A 20,410-nucleotide genomic window follows, 5' to 3' on the forward strand; every position below is an offset into this window, starting at 1 on the left:
CTTCAAATGGACACTGCAATTCAATTACTTCATACATCCTCTACTGTATGTTCCCCAGGGTTTGTTAGGGTGGCAGAGCCTGGTAACTGAGGAAAACTTAAAGCTTTATCCACAGAGGTTCAAGGCCTCTTCTTGACGTAAACGTTTACAATCAGAATTTTTTCACTGATGATTCCAATTTTATTCAATGCAGCATGCTTCCCATGAATTGAAGTCCTAGGCTACACACAAATCCGGAAAGGGCAGAAAACTGCCCACCCCCATGGGTGATTACAGCCCACTGAGGATTCAAACTACTGATTAAAGAACCACTGCAGTCATCAATCTAACCAATTTATTTATTTTTTATTGTATCAGTTTTAGCCTCCACCCTGGCTATCACAATATGAATTTCGCTTCTCATACCCTAGAAGAAATAGAAATCTAGGTGTACTATTTATAATAGCTGTTATCAAGCCAAAGCTGTTTATACTACCCACCGATGTGGATGAGTTTCCAATCCAAATATGCACTAACCAGAGCTCTATGGGCAGAAGCACAGACCACCTTGTATGAAGCAACACTAAAATTTTTCTCTTGTCAGTCATACAAATAAGTGGATCCTGTACACTTTCAGCGAGAATCATTACACAAGAACACCTATGACAAATTTTCCTATCTTGACGCCTACCCATAATTTGATTTCTCTCTATGCCAGCAGAAACTATTGGAGCCCCCATTTGATTTAACAGAAAAAGAATCAAAACTTGTCTTTGGCCTTGAGGAAGAAAACACTGCAGGCCCATTTGCCCTGTTCTTCCTAGCAAAGTATGTCAATATCATTATAATGAATATCTTCACAACCATCCCATTTTTAGGAGAATTTAACAACATATACATGCCAGAATTATAATCAGCCAATTTCACCATTAAAACACTCCTCTTAACAATCTCCTTTCTATGATTTTGAATATCCTGCCCACAATTTTGATAGGATCAACTTAGACATCTCTTGTGAAAATTATTTACTAGTAAGTAGCATTAGCTCTACAAAAATGACAAGTTTCACTGACCATCATCACAACAGAGTCACCTTGACAGGGTGGGTAAGAGATGTTTAAATACTCTTATTCCTTGAATTATAAAAACTGAAACTATTCTAAGAATTTAAAATTCTTCATGCTACACCACATTACACCATCTACTCAATAGTAAGGTCCACTAAATAAGCTATCAGGCCCATGCCCCCAAAATGTTGTATAATCTTTCTGTACCAGTAAACACTTTTGTTTTTACTATCATTCTACTGACCATTCTCTCAGAAATCATCATGGTAGTAACAAGCTCATACTGGTTACTGTTATCTTCATTCTAACAAAAAAATTTAACCTAAGAGCTACAGAAGCACCAAACAAATATTTCTAACAGAAAATACTGCATCAGTACTATTTCTAATATCAAAAGACGTCTTGATGGACTCATGACTAATCACCTCATGCTCACACCTTAATATATTCTGGTATTTTTTAATTTGGGGGGCTGCTATGACTCAGCTATGGCCTTCAGAGGTCTTAACACAATCAAGCAACTTGTAGCTCAGCTTAAACTGAACACTATTTACCAACACCATCAACCATAATGTTACTGAGTCAATGCTCACAGGACTTAGAACCGCGTATCAGGTACATAGTCTGCTTAATCAAACCTACAACTTCCCACTAAATATCACAATACATAAGCCATCATTGCCCTGCCAAACTCCCTAAACAAGGCAAAGCATGTAACTATACAGGATTCACATTACTCATCTAACAAACAGACTGCCCTTCATCAACGCAGTCAGGATAATTACCAACCACCTGACTAATGTTACAAACCAACTGCTTAGATACGTAAGTTTTACATAGAAAGACAGTCCCCTAGTGTACCCCTTTAGGTCTAACAAAATTTAAAAACTAAAGTACATTTTAAGTCTTAAAAAATAATAGTTTAATACTACTTGGAACACAATACTATTTACTACAGAGAACACCAATATACCACTTAAATACGTGAGTCTCATACGTACAAAATACTTCTCAAATTGTTGATGTAACCTAATAATTTAAGCAAAGTGCTGGATGTGCCTAGATGACTTTATTAATTTCTGAAATACATACGTGTGTCCCCAAGCTTTCTTTTAATTTCTGATAAAATTATAAATGCAAGTATCTCATCCCACTGAGAATATCCTCTAAACTATTAAAGATTAAAAGGCGCAACCCATATGGCACACTGAGAAGCACACACTTAACTACGTCTCCATTTGAAATGGCAGTGATAAAAATTATGCCATGAAAGACTGTTTTAGTAAGCTTTATTAACACATTATGGTTGGTAAATTTTGAGCCAGCTACTGTGATCAAGAAATGAACCCATATTAATAGAAATCCAGCAGAAAGCATGTAAAGAATAGCCCAAAAGAATGTCATAACGAATCTGAAAAAAACCTAGCTAAAATAAAATAACCTATAAAAGTGACGTTAATATTTCTGGCTACACTACAGCAAAGATTTAAACTGGGGTTATGTATCCCACTATACTTGGCCCTAAATTCAAATAATTGTAACAACAAAATTATCCTTGCATCAGCCTCAAAGACAAAGGACTTGGTGGTGACTCATACTAATCCGGAGGACCTTTTCTGTAATCAGTAAACTCTGAAATTATCTGTTTATAATTCTGGCATGAGAGCTTTTAAAATGCTTCTAAAAACGGAATCATTGTGAAAATATTAATTACAACGATATTGATATATTCCGCTAGAAAGAACAGGAAAAATGGGCCTGCTTCAGTTTTCTAACTTCAAGCCAAATACAAGTTTTGATTCCCCTTCTGTTAAATCAAATGAGGCTCCACTGGCTTTTGCTAGTGTAGAGAGAAATCAAATTATGGGTAAGGGCCAAGATGGGAAAATCAGCCATAGGTGTTCCTGTGCAATAAATCCCCATTGAGAGTGCACATGACTCATCTGTCAGCAGGCCTGAGAAGAGAAAACTGTCAGTGTCACTTCATACGGCACTGTCTGTGAGCCTGCCGGTAGCGCTCTGACAGGGTGTGTACTGAATCTGAGGCTCACCCAGGTGACAGGGTGGATAAATAGCTTGGGCTTGATAAAGCTATTCTGAATAGTATACACCTAGGTTTCTATTAATTAGTGGAAAAGTTACGAGAAGCAGAAATTATATTGTGAGAGGTGCCGGGGTGGATGCAGTAATAAACATACAAACTGATAAGACTGATGATCATGGCGGTCCTTCGTCAATCATTTAACTGCATCAGTAACGGTTTACAATCACCCAAAGGGGCTGACACCGTTTCACCCTTTCTGCATTTGCATATAGCTTAGGACTTTCCATTCAATTCATGCGAGGATTGCTACATTTCAATTGGAATCATTATTGAAAGAATTCTGACTGAATATATTTAAGCAAGATGCAAGACTTATTTTTATGTAGGTAAAAGTAGTCGGTAGGCTTGAAATGCCTGGAAAGTAAATTACTTTTCAGAATTCTTGCCAATACCACACCAGAAACACAGAGGAAACATCAAACTTACAATTAGAGGCCAAGCCTTTCCCAGATTCAGTTCACCCATCCTCCAAAGGTCGTTTAGAGGCACTGTAGAAAGTCCACATGAGGAGCCACTGTCTTCCCTATTGTGGATGACCTGGCTGTGGCAAAAAGTGTGGGATTTCTGAATTCCAATTTTCCGTATCTTTTCACCAGAAAGCTACAAGAAATAGTAAATGAATTCAGGCAAGTTACACAGTCAATACACAGAATCAATCGCATTTATAAACACTAATAATGAACTGTCAAGAAAAGAAAGAAAACCACCTTTATAGGATTGCACGCAAAAAAACAAAATAGCTAGGAATCAACAGAAGCAAGGGTGTGAAAGACTTACACACTGAAAACTTAAAGACAGTGATGAAGAAATTGGAAAAGACAGAAATAAAGGGTACAAAATATCTCATTCTTGGATGTGCGTGTGATCTGGCTGTGACACCTGTCATCCCATTGATCGCCAGGGTTGATTCGGCTGATCTGGCTGGCTAGATGGGTGTCCCCTTCCTCCCTCACGGCTCCATGTGTGTCTCTCCCAAAGCTGTGTGCTAGGTCGAAGAGGACAACCATCCCCGATAGAGGAGGACCGTTCTTCTCGGTCAAGAGTATACGAGCAGCTGTGCTCCCCTGCTAGAATCTCCAAACAAGGTATCTCATTCTCATGAAATGGAAGAATTATTGTTAAAATGTCCACTCTACCCAAAGCAATGTAAACAGCGAATGCATTTCCTACCAAGCCTGCAATAGATTCTGCACAGAAAGAGAGCAGATCATCCTAATTTTTGTGTGGAACCAAAATGCAAGGGATCCTGCATAGCCAAAGCGACCCTGAGAAAGGATAACAGGCCGGAGGCATCTGGCTTCCTGGTGTCACACTACATGACGAAGATAGTCACCCAAAGAGTGTGGAATTGGGGCCAAAACAGCACATAGACCAGAGGAACAGAGAGCCCAGAAATTCACCCACATGGATGGGGCGAGTTAACGTAGGACAAAGAGGTCAAGAACACTCAAATGGGAAAGGATGGTCCCCTCTATAAACAGCGCTGGGAAAACCGTACAGTCCATACCACACGCCATCTACACCGCTCATGAGACTGATGACACTGACAGAGCTCCGTTCACCTGCGCACAGAGTCAAGTCCAAGTGCAGCTGGTACACGATGTGGGTCAGAAAGGCAAGTTGTTCTGCTCTCCTCATCTGCCAAATGAGAAGACTCGAGTAGACAGTCTGGAAAGACCTTTCCATTCCTGGACATCCTACATCCTATGAGCTTCTATAAGCTGCATCCCATCTATTCAGTCCTTGATTATGGACCATTTGAAGGTTCCCTCCTTGACAGCATTTTAGATTTAGAAGTTGCTTTTAACAATATGAATTGCTCACATCATCAGGTGTTTCCTAGACAATGATTCAAGTTCTTCCTATGAATTAATTTGCTTTAGCTTCTCAGCAGCCTTATGTTATGTAGTAGTATCCTTATCTTGCAGATAAAGAAACTAAAGCACAGAGATGAAGTTACTTGCCCAAGATCACATGGTTTGTAACTGGTGGCGGCCAGACCCAAACCTAGACACTCCTGCTCGGAGCCTGAGCTCTAAACCGCTATGATATGCTGTCTCCTTGGGGTAGGGCTTTGAAGAATTATTAAATCCAAACACTTGTAGCCATCGCTCTCCCATCAAGGTACTTGCATACAGTAGGTAGGTAGGTCCTTGAAGACCTGGCAGGGGAAGTGTCAATAGTTAAAGAGCTGTCCCGCTAAAGTACCCTTGTGTTCCCCTCGATTCGTATGTCCTGACTCCCAGTACCTCAGAATGTGACTTCTGGATATAGGGACTTGGCAGGCGTAATTAGTTGAGTTAGGATGAGGTCATACTGGAGTAGAGTAAGCCCCTGATCCAATAAGACTGGTGTCTTTTTTTTTTTTAAGTTAGAGACAGATGCACACAAGAACACATGGGAGGTAAAGACAGAGATCAGTGCGATGCTTCTTCTTTTTTTTTTTTTAGTTGGGGGAGGTAATTAGGCTTTTATTTATTTATTTTTAATGGATTGAACCCGGGGCCTTGTGCATGCTAGTCACATGCTCTACCACTGAGCTATACCCTCTCCCGCCCCAGTGCGATGATTCTTCAAGCCAGGAAACACCAAACATTGCCTGCAGATCATCAGAAGCTAGGGGAGAGGCATGAAACAGATTTTTCCTCACAGCCCTCAGAAGGAACCAACTTTACAAACACCGTGATCTCGGGCTTGTACCTTCCAGAAGTAAAAAGAAGAAATGTCTGTTGTTAAGGCCACTTTGTCTATGGTAGTTTGGTGCAGCAGCTCTAGCAAACTAATAGAACCCTCTTCCATCTAAAAAGAGTTTCAGGTCCTTTCTATCAGCTAGACCTCTGCAGGCATCTGCAAATGCAACCCAGCTGAAATAGGTTTAAGCATCTTCTAAGGCTCAGCCTGTAAATCTTCCTCCCTTGATGGGGAACTGCAGAGCCAAGATTTTGCAGACAACCCTCCCCTTCCCCCAGCCAGAGTTCCTCCTCCTTCAAAGTCCCAGGGAAGAGGTAGAAGACAGTTCTGCATGGTCTAAACTCTTAGGGAACTCCCTACGTATCACTGGGGTACTGGTTTCAGAAGGTAACTTCAAAAGCTACCACTTATTGAGCTCTTAGCATGTGCCAGGCATGCACTAAGAATTCTGTATGCATCACTTCACCAAAAACTCATACAGCCCTGCAACACTGACATTAATATCCCCGTTCTGGAGGGAAGGAGACATAAGTACTTTTCTGAAACAACTTGCTTGACCATTCTTGAGTATCAAGGACAAGTCTGACTTAAAGGTATCAGACTCTGGCCATCTGGGCAAGCCAGAAATAGCCTGCAGGCCTGTGAGGCAAGACCCAAATACCCCCTCTTTAAGGTAAGTGAGCAAGGACAGCCCAGGAGCCCTGAGTCTCCGGTCTTCCCTACTACCAGCCTCCCAAGAAAACCACAGGAGTCTCTCCCTGCAGGAGGCGGTATTCCCCACCCTGTCACAGGCGGGGCGCAAATTCCTTGGCTCCAGGACAAGCTAGGCGTTTTCTCTCCGGCAACTGCCTAGGGTCACACAACAGCAAGGCCCAGCACTGAAATGCAAGCCCACAGAAACATAGTGAAAAGAGTTCACCGAGCAGGATCTGGGCCGGGGTCAGACAGTGGCTGAACACCAGGCTTGTTGGGGCCTCTTCTTGGAGTTCCTATTAAAAGTCTAGGCTGAAGCCCCTGGGCTACAAGAAAGCCCCCAACTCCACAGTTAGGGCCCCACAAGCCCGGGAAGAGCCGGACTGCATCTACAGGATCCACTGGTTCTGTGACACTTGTTCTGTTGCTGTTCCAGGCTGACACGTCTGAGCACCACTGCCAGACTGACGTGCCCACAGGGCAGAGGGAGTGTCAGCACGTCCCAGCAACGGGCAGGAACAAGTCCGGAAAATAAAAATAGAACCTGGGTAGTAAAAGTCTAACCCTTTTTTCCCCTTCATGCTGCTGAGTCTAGCTTCACTCAATCACAGGGTGCCCTGTAAAGAGGCCTGGCCCCGGAGTTCCTAGTAGGAAAGGGCTGCTCCCAACACTGCAGCTCCCTGGGCTGTGTGCACCTGGCACTGACGTCTGGAGCCTGGGCAGAACAACTGCACCCACCCTGTAGGAACTCTGCCCTCTCCCCTTGATGAGAACCCTACCAAAGAGCCTTTCAAAGACTTTCAGGGAGAGCATGGACTCTAGAGCAGGAGCTCCAGCCCCTCTCCCTCAGGCAGGTCCTAAGACACTTTGGGCCCTGATTGGATGCGAAACACCCACTCCTGTGAGGGTGTGGGAGGAGCTGCCTCCCAGAGCTGACCTGCCCACCCCAGGACAGGCAGCAACACCCCCAATTCCAGATAGGACTCCAGTGTGGGGACACTACTGATGGAGGGGAGGCCCTGCCTCCTAGGCACGGGGTTCCCCAGAATTTGGGGTTCTCAGCTGGTACCTCTTTGGAAAGATAATTCTGTGCTCTCCTGGGCATGGAGAGGACTGAGAAAAAGGGAAACCCGATGGGAGTGATTTTTGAAGCTGCCTCTTTCTTACCCCTTCAGTCAAGAAAGAGGCAGGAATCTCCCACTTTTCCCTTTGGGAACTCCCTGGCCCACCTCTCAGCCCCTGGCCCTCACTTCTCACTGAGGCTGGCCCCTGCTATTGGCTGGGGTCTGCTCTGTGCCCAGGCAGCCGAAGCCCCCGCCTCAGGCCGGAGAATGTGCCCAAGGTGGGGAGGATGTGCCTCCAAGCAGCCTTCATTTACTCTGTTGATGTTTATCTGGCACGGGGCTGCAGTTCTGTCTCCAGGTTTTGGGTTTGGGGAGCTCCAAATCTCCCTGTGGAGAGACATAGGGACTGTCTACACCTGGGAGTGCTTGGCTGTCTCCATTTTGCTCCTCATCTCTTTCAGGGGGAAAACATTTTCAAATTCAACCAATCGGTGGGCGGATTCCCTCTGCAGAGGCGTGTCCCAAAGGGTTAACGCAGCCACCCAGAAGTGGGTATGGGAGAGAAGAGCCAATCAGGAGGGCGTGGGGGTGTGCCCTGGGGACTCATGAGGACGGCCCGGGGCACTCAGGGCAGCAGCTCTATTCTGCCGGTGGGCTGTCCCGGGGCCCTGGGAGGCCTTCTCCTCATAGCTCCTCTCCCGCATAGCATGATGGGCTCTGGCAAGACGGGGCACAAGGTCCGCAATAAGACTAGCCACAAGGCCACACACAACACCTCCGCCACGACCAGCGACCAGATCAGCACCAAGCCCAAGTCACTCCCTGGGCGCCGGCCTGCAGTTCCCGGTGGGCCGCGTGCACCGAGCACGTGGGCACAGATGCTCCCATCTACATGGCTGCGGTGCTCGAGTACCTCACTGCTGAGATGTTGGAGCTGGCGGGGAACACGGCCTGGGACAAGAAGAAGACGTGGATAAACCCCCGGCACCTGCAGCTAGACATCCGCAGCGATGAAGAGCTCAGCAAACTGCTGGGAGACGTGGCCATCCCCCAGGGAGGCGTCCTGCCCAACATCCAGCCCGAACTGCTGCCCAAGAAGACCAGCATGCCCAGGTGGCAGAAGGCACCACCGGCGGCAAGACGTCCACCCAGATCCCAGAGGAGCAATGAGGGTACCCCCTTCCTCACAACCTCCGTCCAACCGTCCTCTCCTCAGCCCCTCACAAAGGTCCTTTAAACCTCACTAAAAGACCTTTCAGAATAAATGTATTTTTTCACAGCAACTCATCTCTCGATTTACTGGCGAGCAGTACAAGCTTGGAGCTTGGATTCGGTAACAATTTAAAAAACTGGAGACAGATGCACACAAAGAGGACACCATGTGAAGGTAAAGGCAGAGATTAGGGCGATGCTTCTTCAACTAATGAGCACCACCGACTGCCTGCAAATCACTAGGCAATGGTGCTCGTTGGTTGTAGAGTTTCAGGTTCTTGCTATTAGCCAGACCTCAGCAGGCATCTGCAGGTGCAATCCAAGGCTCAGTCTTCCTCCCTGGATGGGGACCTGCAGAGCCAAGATTTTAAACATCCCTCCTTCCTCCAGCCAGGGTTCCTTCTCCTGCAGTGTCCTAGTGTTAGGGCAGGCAGATAGCTAGATACGAGCAGAGAAAGGGGGACGCAGGCCAAATAGCAGGAATTGGGCAAATGGCAGGAGAGGGGCAAGGGGCCAAATGCAGGAACCCACACAACATGAAAAGAACAGGGATCCCTAGGCAGACAGAAAAAGCAGGTACCTTGGCACTGATAAGAAATCACACAATTAGGGGTGACAAGTGCCCTGGAGGCCAACAAAGAAAGGTGGGGAAAGGAATCTCTAGTGTCTGAATGTAGGCTTTTGCTCATTATGCCCTCATTTCAATAAAATTAGCCTTGCAGATTAGAAGTACCCGTCATGCACCGAGGCGACGACACTTCCGATTGAGACTAAATATGGACAAAAATCCCTCCTCCCCTCAGGAAGGTGGAGCTGGGATGAAAATCAGGGACAAAGACCCCAAACGTTTCCCTCCCCAGTGAATATTCCGCCCATTCATTTTTACACCCCATGTAACCAGCCTGCAAAAGAAACTCAGCGCAGCTGCTCACCTGGGCCTGCCCGCTCTCCCCTTAGAGTGTCCTATCCATCCCTGAATAAACCCTCACTTTACTTAAGCTCCGTTCTTGCTAGTAGCTGGACCTCAGCAGGCGTCCGCAAATGCAACCCAGCTGAAACAGGCTTAGACACCTTCCAAGGCTCAACTAGTTCATATTCCTCCCTTGATGGGGACCTGCAGAGTCAAGAGTTTAAACATCCCCCCTTCCTCCAGCCAGGGTCCCTCCTTGTCTCTGCATTCTTTCTACAGTGGGACAAGAACTTAATCAATGGCAACAAAAACATACACAACCTAAAGGTCGGGAGTTATGTTTTATTCAGTGGACGTTTCTGAGGACCTAGCCCAGGATGTGGCCTCTAAGCTTGCTCTGCGGGACTGCCCTGAAGAAGAGGGAAGGAGCCAGGGTGTACAGGAGTTTTTGCAATAAATATCAGGTAGTTGGAACATCAAAAGATTGTTGTTAATAAAGAAAACTAGATACCAAGGAATTGAGTGTTTTTCTATGTATGGGAAGGTGCTAAGATCTAGGTTTATTGAAATCATTTCTTTGACATGCACCCAGCTATCTAGGGCCAGTATCCTGTGTAACCCTGAGAGAGCTCAGGGGGCACCGTTGTGGGGATGACAGCAGGCTACTTCTCTACACAGGTTTCCATGTCCCACCTGAAGTTCTCAGGACAGATGCCAGGCCTCTACCCCGGAGCCCACACCCGCACTAAAGCTCCCAGGACTGAGGTCAGGCTGGGTGTCTAACCAGGTCCCCACGTCCCCTCTGAAGCTCCCAGTACTGAGGCCGGTTATGTAGCCAGGTCTCCATGGCCTCCCTGAAGATCCCATTAGTGAGACCAGGTCTTTATCCAGGTCTCCATGTGCCTCCTAAAGTTCCCAGGACTGGCTTGAGTCTTAGTCAGGTCTACATGTCCTAGTGTTTGCAGAACATGGTCAGGTCTAAATGTACTCAGTGTAGACAGAATACGGAGGAACCTAAATCTACCATGGAGACAGAACTTGGTCAGTTTAAACTAGCTTAGGGCTGCTCTCCTAAGAGGCACAGGTCACATGCATGGGTCCCTCATCTTAGGGCAGGAGACTCACCCCCGTGCAGGGACTAAGGCTTACACTGCTTGGAGAATCAATCAACATCGGATTCTGCACTTCACCCACATCAGGAAACTGAATGAAATCTTTCTGTCATGAAACATTTCAACATGCAAGACAAAAATGTTACCAATTTCTCTGGTCACGTGATGGTCAGGATCCAAGGGTAAGCCAGGAGCCTCTTGTAGTGCAGCCCAGTCTCCTGCAAGGACAGACAAGAAGTAGCGTGATTCCAGCATCCTGGGCTCCCAGCAGGAGGTGAACCCACTGGAAGCCCAGGACAGGACAGGACAGTCCTGCACAGTAGAGGCAGTGAGAATCTGTCAGTCCATTCCGACAGCAGATTCTGGGTGGAGCACGCTCTGGCAGCCAAGCACACCACAGGCAGGTCCTGCTTCACAGCAGCATGTGCAGTGGGGAAGTGGGGGCTGATGGTCACTACAGCACCCAGTCAGGTGACTTTGTGCACCAGGGCTGACGCCTAGAACCCGCACTTCACTGTCTTTGAGGGGAGAACACAGGGGAGAGGTTGGGGCACCTGATCCACCTTTACCTCAGAATGCTGCAGCATCCTTGTCAGCTCCCTGCATCCCTTGTCCTACAGATGAGACTAAACCAAAGGGGCTACGTGTCAGGCAGAGTGAGTGGTGGGAACCCTGTTGCTGATCCCAGAACTGAAACAGTTCCTAGCCTGCAGATGGTCTCTGGGAGGGTTTCTAGCCCTCCAGTGACAGCTTAGACCCATGGAGACAGGAGGTGGGGTGAGCGCAGGATCTCACAGGTGCAGGTAAGCAGAGCCTCCACAAACCTGAAGCCTCCTATGGCCCCAGGACAGCCCAGTGGGCTTCTTTCCTGGGCCTTAGGTCCTCCTCACGGCCTGTACAGAACGACTCAACAAATGAGCCAGGAGGGTGTCTGTGTGCTGGATGGGAGTCTAAACGGGTGCAGGGAGTCGGGAGTCCCTGGGGTGACCTGAGATCAAAAGGACAGAGGCTCAGTGGGTAGATATTTGAACCTGGATGCCTTGATCTGCATCTAGATTTTGCCACAGGTTGGTGTGACTTCTTGGGTAACTTAGTAGGGGATAGAGACTTAACATATATGTGTGTGTACATAAACCTATCTACTGTCCACTCTGAACCTCAGAACAGTACTGTGCAGGGGGCAGGAATCACCCCCACACAGAGACAGAGACACACACACACATATGTATCAACCCACTGCCCCCACTTTCTACCTGCCCTAACAGGACCCCTCTTACTGGTTCATTCTGAGTTTTAAAAACGAGTCAACATGTGACCTACTGAGAACAGGAACAGGCCTTTTTGAAAGCTCAGTGTCGGCTCTCCGTAAGTTACCAGCTTCTAAGATACTGATTGCAATGACTTCTCAGAAGCGGAGTGGCTTCTGCCCACCTGACAACACTGAGGGTCAAGGTGGTCCATGGGTACACTGCTGCGACCAGACCCACCCGGGGAGAGAATGCAGCACTCAGAGCCTTCAGGCCCAGGCAGGTTGAAGGGGCCGCTATCGTGGCTGAACCTCAGACTCACCCAGGGGTGCCTCATGTTCATTCCAACAGAAGTGTGTATCTACATGCTCAGACCACAGATAATCCTGTGTGTAAACTCTCACACAGATCACAGGTCACTCATACATGTAAAACTCACATATAGTTCAGAACCGCCTAAGAACCAGGCAGAGGCCCATCCTTAGCCTCAATTTGACTGCAGCGCACCAACCAGAAACAGATAATGGAGATGGAAAAGCATCCTGGGGAGGCGACAGGAGAGGATTCTACATTTCACATTAGAGAGCGAGATGTTGACAGGAGTCCAGAACTTCCAGATCCTCCTGAATTTTGAAAAATGGTTCAAGTTCAAAAAGTTGTGTGGCCCCAGCTCCCACCCCAAGAAGGGTGTTTCCAGGAGACCTGAGTCCTGGTGGTGTCAGCGATGGGGCCTTCCACCTCTCCTTCCTCTTTGGACACAGCTCCTGTATCCTTCCCAACCGATTCTCTGGGGCACTAGGCTGCCGTCTGGAGTGTAGACAACACTCCGGGAAAGAAATTCTGTATTCTGAGACAGGCAGGCTGACAGGGCTGTTCTCAATATGGTACAGATCAGAGAAGGGGACATACACCACCTTGAATGGCATGAAAGTTACTGAGGGAAACCTCATCTAAGGTACAGCGGGGAGGCCGGAAGGAGGGAGTGGCAGTGCCACTCAAAGTCAGTAACAGGAAGGACTGTCCATTACAAACCCCAGCAACAATCATCAACGGGAGAGAATCCTCAATCCCAGGCCTCACCAGGAAATATGTTCCCTGCGCCTCCCGCAGGCCACTGACCACCCTGGCTGCTGAGCTGATGGGAAGCCATCCCCACCCTTTACTCAGGGCTCCCCTCCATCAGACCCCAAAACAGCACCCCTCACTCTCTTTCTCTATGAAATAACGTTCCTCTCCTTTGTTCATGGGATTTGCTTGGAGCTTCTGCTGTAGCCTGATTGTCCCAAACTGCAATTCTTTGTTGCTCCTGAATGAACCCACTTTGTGGTAAAATAACAGGCTGTTTTATTTTTTTAGGTCAAAAATGGGAAGAAGAGCCCCAAGTGAACAGACTGAATCATCGAGTGTTTGGAAGGGGTGTATGTGTGAGGGCAGGAAGAGGGTTGGTCTGTGGCAGAGGCAGGAAAGACCTGTGAGTAAAGCATCATAGAATGTTTTCAGTCTGGAACTTTAGTTTTCAGCTCTCCTGAGTTACTTCTGCGAAAAGAGCCAGCCTTTTTCTCCTCCTATTCCGTGTATTCCATTACTCTCAGAGCTTTAGCCCAGGGAATCCACAGGGAGGTCTGCGTGGTGGGCTACGCTTCCAGGGCCTGGGGACCCAGCGTGGGGCTGTGTTGTTGTGCTTTGCGCTCTGAGCTCCTGAGACATCCCAGGGAGAGTGGTGGGCTGAGGCAGTTTAAACAGAAGCATTTGATGGGACAAAATAAGCTGGTGGATACTTCTCCTCTCCCTGCGCTAGATAATTACCCACAAGAGGTGAAAACAACACCGTTGACCCTTGAACAACATGGGGGTTCGTGGCATTGACCCCACCAATCACACACACCACGCAGGTGAAAATCACACATAACTTTGGTCTCCACAAAAAACTCAACTCCTAATAGCCTACTGTGGCCTGGAAGCCTTACTGATAATATAAGCAGTCAATTAACAAATATTTTGTATGTTATATGTATTATATACTCTATTTTTATCAAAAGTGAGCGAGAGAAGAAAATAAGATCATAAGGAAAAGAACATTTACAGTACTGTAGTGCATTTATTGATAGTGTAAGTTTACATTTATCTGTTTACAGGATGAATTGTCTGTCAGTACGTCAATATTGTCTCTTGTGATACAAACACTGTAGATGTTACATGTATTACTAACATTAGACATCAAAAATGAAAAGATGATGTGAAAGAATGCATATGTGTCTACAGGTATCAGAATTCATGCATTATATATAAAATAGATAAACAAGTTTATGCTGTATAGCACAGGAAAATATATTCAATATCTTGTAGTAGCTCACGGTGATAAATACGAAAATGAATATATGTATATTCATGTATGACTGAAGCAATGTGCTGTACACCAGAAATTGACACAGCATTGTAAACTGACTATATCTCAATAAAATTTAAATAAATAAATAAAATTTTTTTAAAAAGCAAGAAAAAAGAATTCACACATTCATAACAAAGCAGCAGCAATATGATTCTTTATGGTGGCCTAGCGTCATTGATATGACTGCTTCATGGTACACTAATAAATGCATCATTATAAAATGTTATGGCATGTCATATTACAGTCATATTCATCATACACTATTGGAAACATTGTTACATTAAAAAAAATCACTTCTCTGTGATGATAGGCTGATAAGCAGTTTCTCCAATTACGAGACTTAAAGACTGTATGGTAATGTAATTCTTTGAAAGCAAAGTTATAAAACCGGATGGAAATCAACACATTACTTTTATATTAAGCATCACTCACCTTGCTCCTATGGACAGGCTCTATCCACTTCAAGTCCTGCACATGTTCCACATGATGAACACCTAAGGATGATGATGATAACTAAAATGTCTACCCAGTTATTGCCACAAAATTGATAGATTTTCACACGAGCACACACACACACACACACACACACATTCACAACAGGTAAGTTTACTAACTGTACGGCATGATGATTACTTACTACTTACTAAGTGGAGATGGATCATCATAAAGGTCTTCATCCTCAGGTTTTCACACTGAGTCAGCTGAGGAGGCGTGGGTCTTGCTGTCTTGGGGGGCGGAGGTGGAGGATGTGGGGGTGGGGGCAAGAGAGGCCGGCACACCTGGTGTAACTTAATGAAAAACACATCGTCGTTTCTGTATGAGTTTTCTGCTTTTTTCATTTCTCTAAAAATGTTTGTATACCATAATCCTTCCACCGTTCATTTTAGTTTCAGTGCCCGTATCATTGAAGGAGCCATGTTGCAAAAGCCGTCAAAAGCAATCTTTGAAAACTCAGAATGCTTCTGTAGGATGGTCTGATGTCAATCTGTTTCCTGGCGCTGTTTCTTCTGCGATTTCCTCATCATCTGGCACTTGTCTCCATCAAGTCATCCTCTGTTAATCTGTCTGTTAGCCCTTGAATTGATGGTAGTAAATGACAAAATAAACTCACATCCACATATATTTTATGCCTTCATGGCGTATCTAGTTTTTTCCCGAACTTTCTGGGACATTTTTAGGCTACTGCGTTTGTCTGTGCAGTTTCTCAAATTGTCAGAAATATTCAAAATATTTCCAATATATGTATTGACAAAAGTCCACGTATAAGTGGACCCATGCAGTTCAAACCCTGCTGTTCAAGGGTCACTTATACTCCCTTTTGATTGTCGTGAGGCCCGTCAAACAGCTAAGAAGTGCACAGATATCACCCAGAGTGGAACCCCAGTCGTCTGGCCCCACAGAGGAAAGGCGCACACCCCCTTTCTCCAAGGCCCATTCAGAATCACCTTGTGGAGAAGCACTCTGCAGAAGCAAAGGACGGCAGGAAACTGAGGAACAGAATCCAAGAGTCTCCAAACAAATGCATTCTGGAAGATTCCTGCATCCCCGCAAGGAAAGCAAAGAAAACGTTTAAGTCACTTCTCTGCACTGGGCTCGGGCAGCTGGCGCTGTGGTCCCGAGGCCGGGGAGCCTGGACGTGAGCTCGGCTCGGCTCGGGTCCCGACGGGTCTCCACACCTCCCCAGGCCGGGCCTGTGAGCTCGCCCGCACCACGCGGGGTCTCGAGCCTCTGAGGGCCCCGGGCCCCGAGCTCCCTCCCTCCCGACGGCGTCGGAGAACTGACGGGGGTCCTGAGCTTCCGGCCTGCGGGGTCGGAAAGACCCCTGCCGGGGGCTTAACGCGCCTGGCGCGGCAGCAGCTCCACAACCGCCCCCGCTCCTCCGGCGGTAAGCGCCTCCCGGCCCTCGGACTCCAGGGAGCGGACCCCGGCCTGGTCGCCCCGCCCCTCCTCTGCATCGGAGCCCCGCCCCCACGTGACGCCCCCCTTTCACCCTCCTCCTCCCCCTCCTCGTCACGCCACCCCGTCCCCACCTGCCGCCCCTGGCGCTCCCCGCTCGCCCACCGTCCCCCGTTTCCCTCTCAGTCCTTCTCGCTCCACCAGGCCCCTCAGCCTTTCCCCTAAGGCCACCGTTCTTTCCCTCAATCCGCCGCCCTCCCCGCCCAACATCGGCTTTTTCCGTCCATTCTCAGCCCTGTTGTCGGCCATTTCCGTCAAGACTCGGCTCCCTTCGTCACTACAGTGCCCTACGTAGGCCACCCTGGGGCCCTCTCAGCCCTCTCCGCCAACTCTCGGTTCTTTCCGTTGCACCCGGCTCTTAGCCTGGACCAAGGAATTCTTTCTGCACGTTAAAACCTTGGGATCCACGCATATATAATCTGTGATTATTCCTCTGTCTTTATTGAAATCACATCTTCTGGAAGAGATCTGATCCCCTGGAAGCTCTAGCACATTCTAGGGGTTAAGGGTCAAGGGTAAAGGTCAACATCTGGGTCAGGGTCAAGGGTCACAGGATCAGAGTTAGAGGGTTAGGGGTTAGAATTAAGAGTGTCAAGGTCAGGGTCAGGGTCAAGGGTCACAGTCATGATCTGGGGTATAGCGTTAGGGTTAGAGGTCAGGGTCAAAGGTTGTCAGGGATTAGGGATCAGAGTGTGAATGAATTATACAGCCAGCCATATCAGTAAACAAAGGATACTGTGGCCATCAAGTCATCCGACGCTACCACCACCCCTGACAGTGAGCAGAGAGATCTTAGGATGGAAACAAGCAGGCAGCCTGGCCTCTGCAGCCACCCAAGTAGTGCCCCCGAGGGAACTCTGGATGGGAAAGAACAGGACACTGGCCCTAGACAGCTAGGTGCGTATCCAAAGAATGATTTCAATAAGCCCAGATGTTTGCACCTTTCCGTAAATAAAAAAGTGCTAAATTCCTTAACTTGAGATATCTGCCTTTGTTTTTGTTTTTAGTTAACAGTAATCTTTTGATGTTCTGACTACCTGGTCTTTGTGGCAAAACTCCTATATATCCGGGCTCCTCCCCTGCCTCTTTGGAGCAGTCCCTCAGAGCAATCTGAGAGGCTGCCTCTTAGGTTCTGGTCCTCAGAATAAATAAAGTCTGCAGAATAAAATAACTCTCAACTTTTAGGTTATGCATTTTTAAGTCGACAAGAGTCACATCAGGGTTAGAGGGTTAAAGGGTCATACTCGCAGTCAGGGTAATGGGTCAGGATTGGTGTGGGGGTCAGGGGTTAGGGCGAGGGCAAGGATGAAGGCAAGACGCATTAGGGCTTCAGAGTTAAGTATTAGGCCTTAGGGTCAGGGTAGATTTAAACATAACTGGCCCTCTTCCCCCCTCTTCCCTCTTCATCTCTGAGGCCTCCAGGATGGACAGGAGGCTCCCAGGGTTACATGTGAGTGTGGGGTTGAGTTGGATCATTAGATTTTTGGCCTCTAGTCCTGGATTCTGATAGAAGATGAATGAAGTGTCCACCCTGGTCTCTGACTGTTTAAAGTCCAACTCAACCTCAGCCAAGGGTTGTTATGGCCTCAGAGGTCAGAGTTTCCCTCTGTCATCCCCCCTGGGAAAAGTGGAGTTGGTTCTATGCTCTCTGGGCAGCCCCTGGTCCAGCATAGCCCTGACACACACAGGCACTCAGTAGACACGTGTGAATTTGTACAGGACTGGGTGCAGCCACTTGCCAGTCCCCAGGTTGCCTTTTTGAAGGCTTCCTGAAGGTCCTTCCTGGCACTGGCTGCATCCTTTGTCCCATCCAAGTAGGCAGCAGTTAACAGTCAGGCCTTTGACAGGATATCCCTAGACCCCTGACCACTCAGACAGGCATCTGTGTTCCTCCAGCTCAGGTCAGTGTGGACCCTGTTAAGCCCCCCTGACCAATTACTGAGATGACTGTGCTGCTGGGCAACTGAACAGCCACCTGGGCAGTGTAGCATCCCCTTGGGACGCTTCAATTCTCTATATCCATGTGGCTGTCAAAAGGGCCTCCCTCTCAGAGCCTCTTAGCCTGCCAAGAGAGGTAATTACCCTCCATGTGGTTACAACAACCACACGCAGACTGTGGCCCTGCAATTCTTTGGCCTTCTAGTTGTTACAAACTTGACATTTACACTCGTTAAGAATCAAAGCTATGGGAGCAAATGGGCCTTACAATGGGTGGTTTTACCCCAAGGCCACAGGGTCCCAGGGAGCCACGTACGTCCAGGGCCCAGTCCCTGTGGCCTCTGGGAAGCCATCTAACTGTGGATTCCATGTTATGGAATAATCCTTGAGCCTCCCGCTGCTTCATCGAGTAAGAGTTTCCTTACCACCCCAGCTATTTTCTCTGCAGTCCCCTGCAGCCTACAGATCTTCACCCGTTCATCAGAACATGCAGTGTTTCTAGACACTTTCAGCAGAAGCACCCCGGGCCTGTGTAAGCAGAGGAACAGATTGGGTTCAGAAGCTGGAGCTCCCCGAGATCTTGACACTTGGAGGGGACCAGAGATGGCATCCCTGATAAGACATGTCCCTACTCCTTCCAGCCTCCTTGACCCCACGCAGGTCCACTTCTCAGAGGTCTTCATGGAAGGGCCCCCTTGTAGGGGCCTTTGATGTGTCAGATGGCCAGAATGTCACCCAGAGACATGTGCTGAGTGAAGGGTCCCCCATCATGTCCCCAGCCCCAAACCATGAGATGTGGGTCTCAGGAATGCCCTCCTCCAGGAATGAGGTCCTTTGTGTTCCAAAATGGCCCAACCGTGAGGGAGGGGCTTGGTGGGGGCTGTTGTCCATCAGTTCCTGGCTCTTCCATCCCTGTTTCTCCCGACAGGGGCCCTTGTAGGAAAAGCTTCTCAGGTTCTACTCTGAGGGAGGATTGCAGTCTTAGATGTCCCCAGGGAGCCTGGGCCCAGGGGACACTCAGGGAGTAGGGGGATCCATGGCGAGCAGGGGAAACAAGCTCCATCCAAAAGGGCTCCCACCCAGCCCCGGAAGGGCTTGGTCCCGGGGGAATGTCACCCAGGAGACCAGAACTCCTCACTTCATATCAAAACAAACAAACAAACAAAGCCAGAAGCCTGGGTTTTTGTCCGAAATCTTCCAGTTTTTTAATGTTAGAATTAATTTAAAAAATCTAGATTTGCCCCTGGGACCTAGTTCAAGGCCCTTGGTTTAAGACCAAGGGTGAGCTGGGTGGCCACCCCAAGGCAGGGTCCAAGCTGGATGCTCTGTCACTGCACAGCCCTGGTGCCCATGTCCCTACATGGTGCCTCCTCATGGATGAACAGGGGACGACTTCATTCCCCAGGAACCAGCCCTCATACATGGTCAGGCTATGGAGGGGTCAGGGCTCTTCCGGGGCTACCCTTTCCTTCAACAGATCCGTGGCAGCTGGAGCTTCAAGGCCCCACCCACATGTTCCCGCGCACCCCTCCCCCGCCCCGCCCCAGCATTGAGTCAGCCCTCTATCCACCAGCCTAGGTTTGCTCTGCGTGCTGAAGGCCTGGAATTACCTCCTCCAGGGAAGCATCCCTGTGAAGGAGAGCAAGTGTGCCTTCCCTGGAGCTATAAACCTGTACTGAGCTCCTGCTGTGTGCTTGGTCTTAGGTTGGGAGCTTGAGGGACTATGGCAAGCCTGGGCATCTGACCGCTAGAGACCAATTCAATCAGATGAGAAGGCAGTGATGTCAAGGGCTTCAAGGAGAAGGGAGGACACATCTGATGGGGGAGGAGGGCCAGTGACTGGGGCGGCCTCTTGAAACAGCACCACGATGTGATCTAGTGGGGACAGCGGACAGGTGTGCTTGGTTGAACAGAATGCACAATGGCTCAGAAGATGCGGGGAGTAGGGGGGACGTGGCCTGTCCCTGTGACAGGCCTCTTTCCCTGCTTCCTCGGTAATGATGGGCCTGGTGATGAGAAGAGCTCTTAGTAAGCCCTCCTGGGGCCCT

General features: G+C 48.1%; 1 long non-coding RNA gene and 1 pseudogene across 2 annotated transcripts in view; one reads left to right on the forward strand and one right to left on the reverse strand.

The window, feature by feature from the left end:
- Positions 1-20,410, reverse strand: part of LOC107033520 (uncharacterized) — a 66,168-nt gene that overhangs the window by 19,873 nt on the left and 25,885 nt on the right. For both annotated transcript variants that reach the window (XR_012061115.1, XR_012061114.1), the window contains exons 4-6: positions 15,106-16,005; positions 14,901-14,962; positions 10,979-11,050 (exon numbers count right to left, since the gene is read on the reverse strand). This is a non-coding gene — a long non-coding RNA (uncharacterized lncRNA). The remainder of the gene's footprint in view (positions 1-10,978; positions 11,051-14,900; positions 14,963-15,105; positions 16,006-20,410) is intronic.
- LOC140686994 (histone H2A-like) lies at positions 8,016-8,835 on the forward strand (annotated as a pseudogene).

Source organism: Vicugna pacos, chromosome 18 (assembly GCF_048564905.1).
Source record: "Vicugna pacos chromosome 18, VicPac4, whole genome shotgun sequence".
Classification (NCBI taxonomy): Eukaryota; Metazoa; Chordata; class Mammalia; order Artiodactyla; family Camelidae; genus Vicugna; species Vicugna pacos.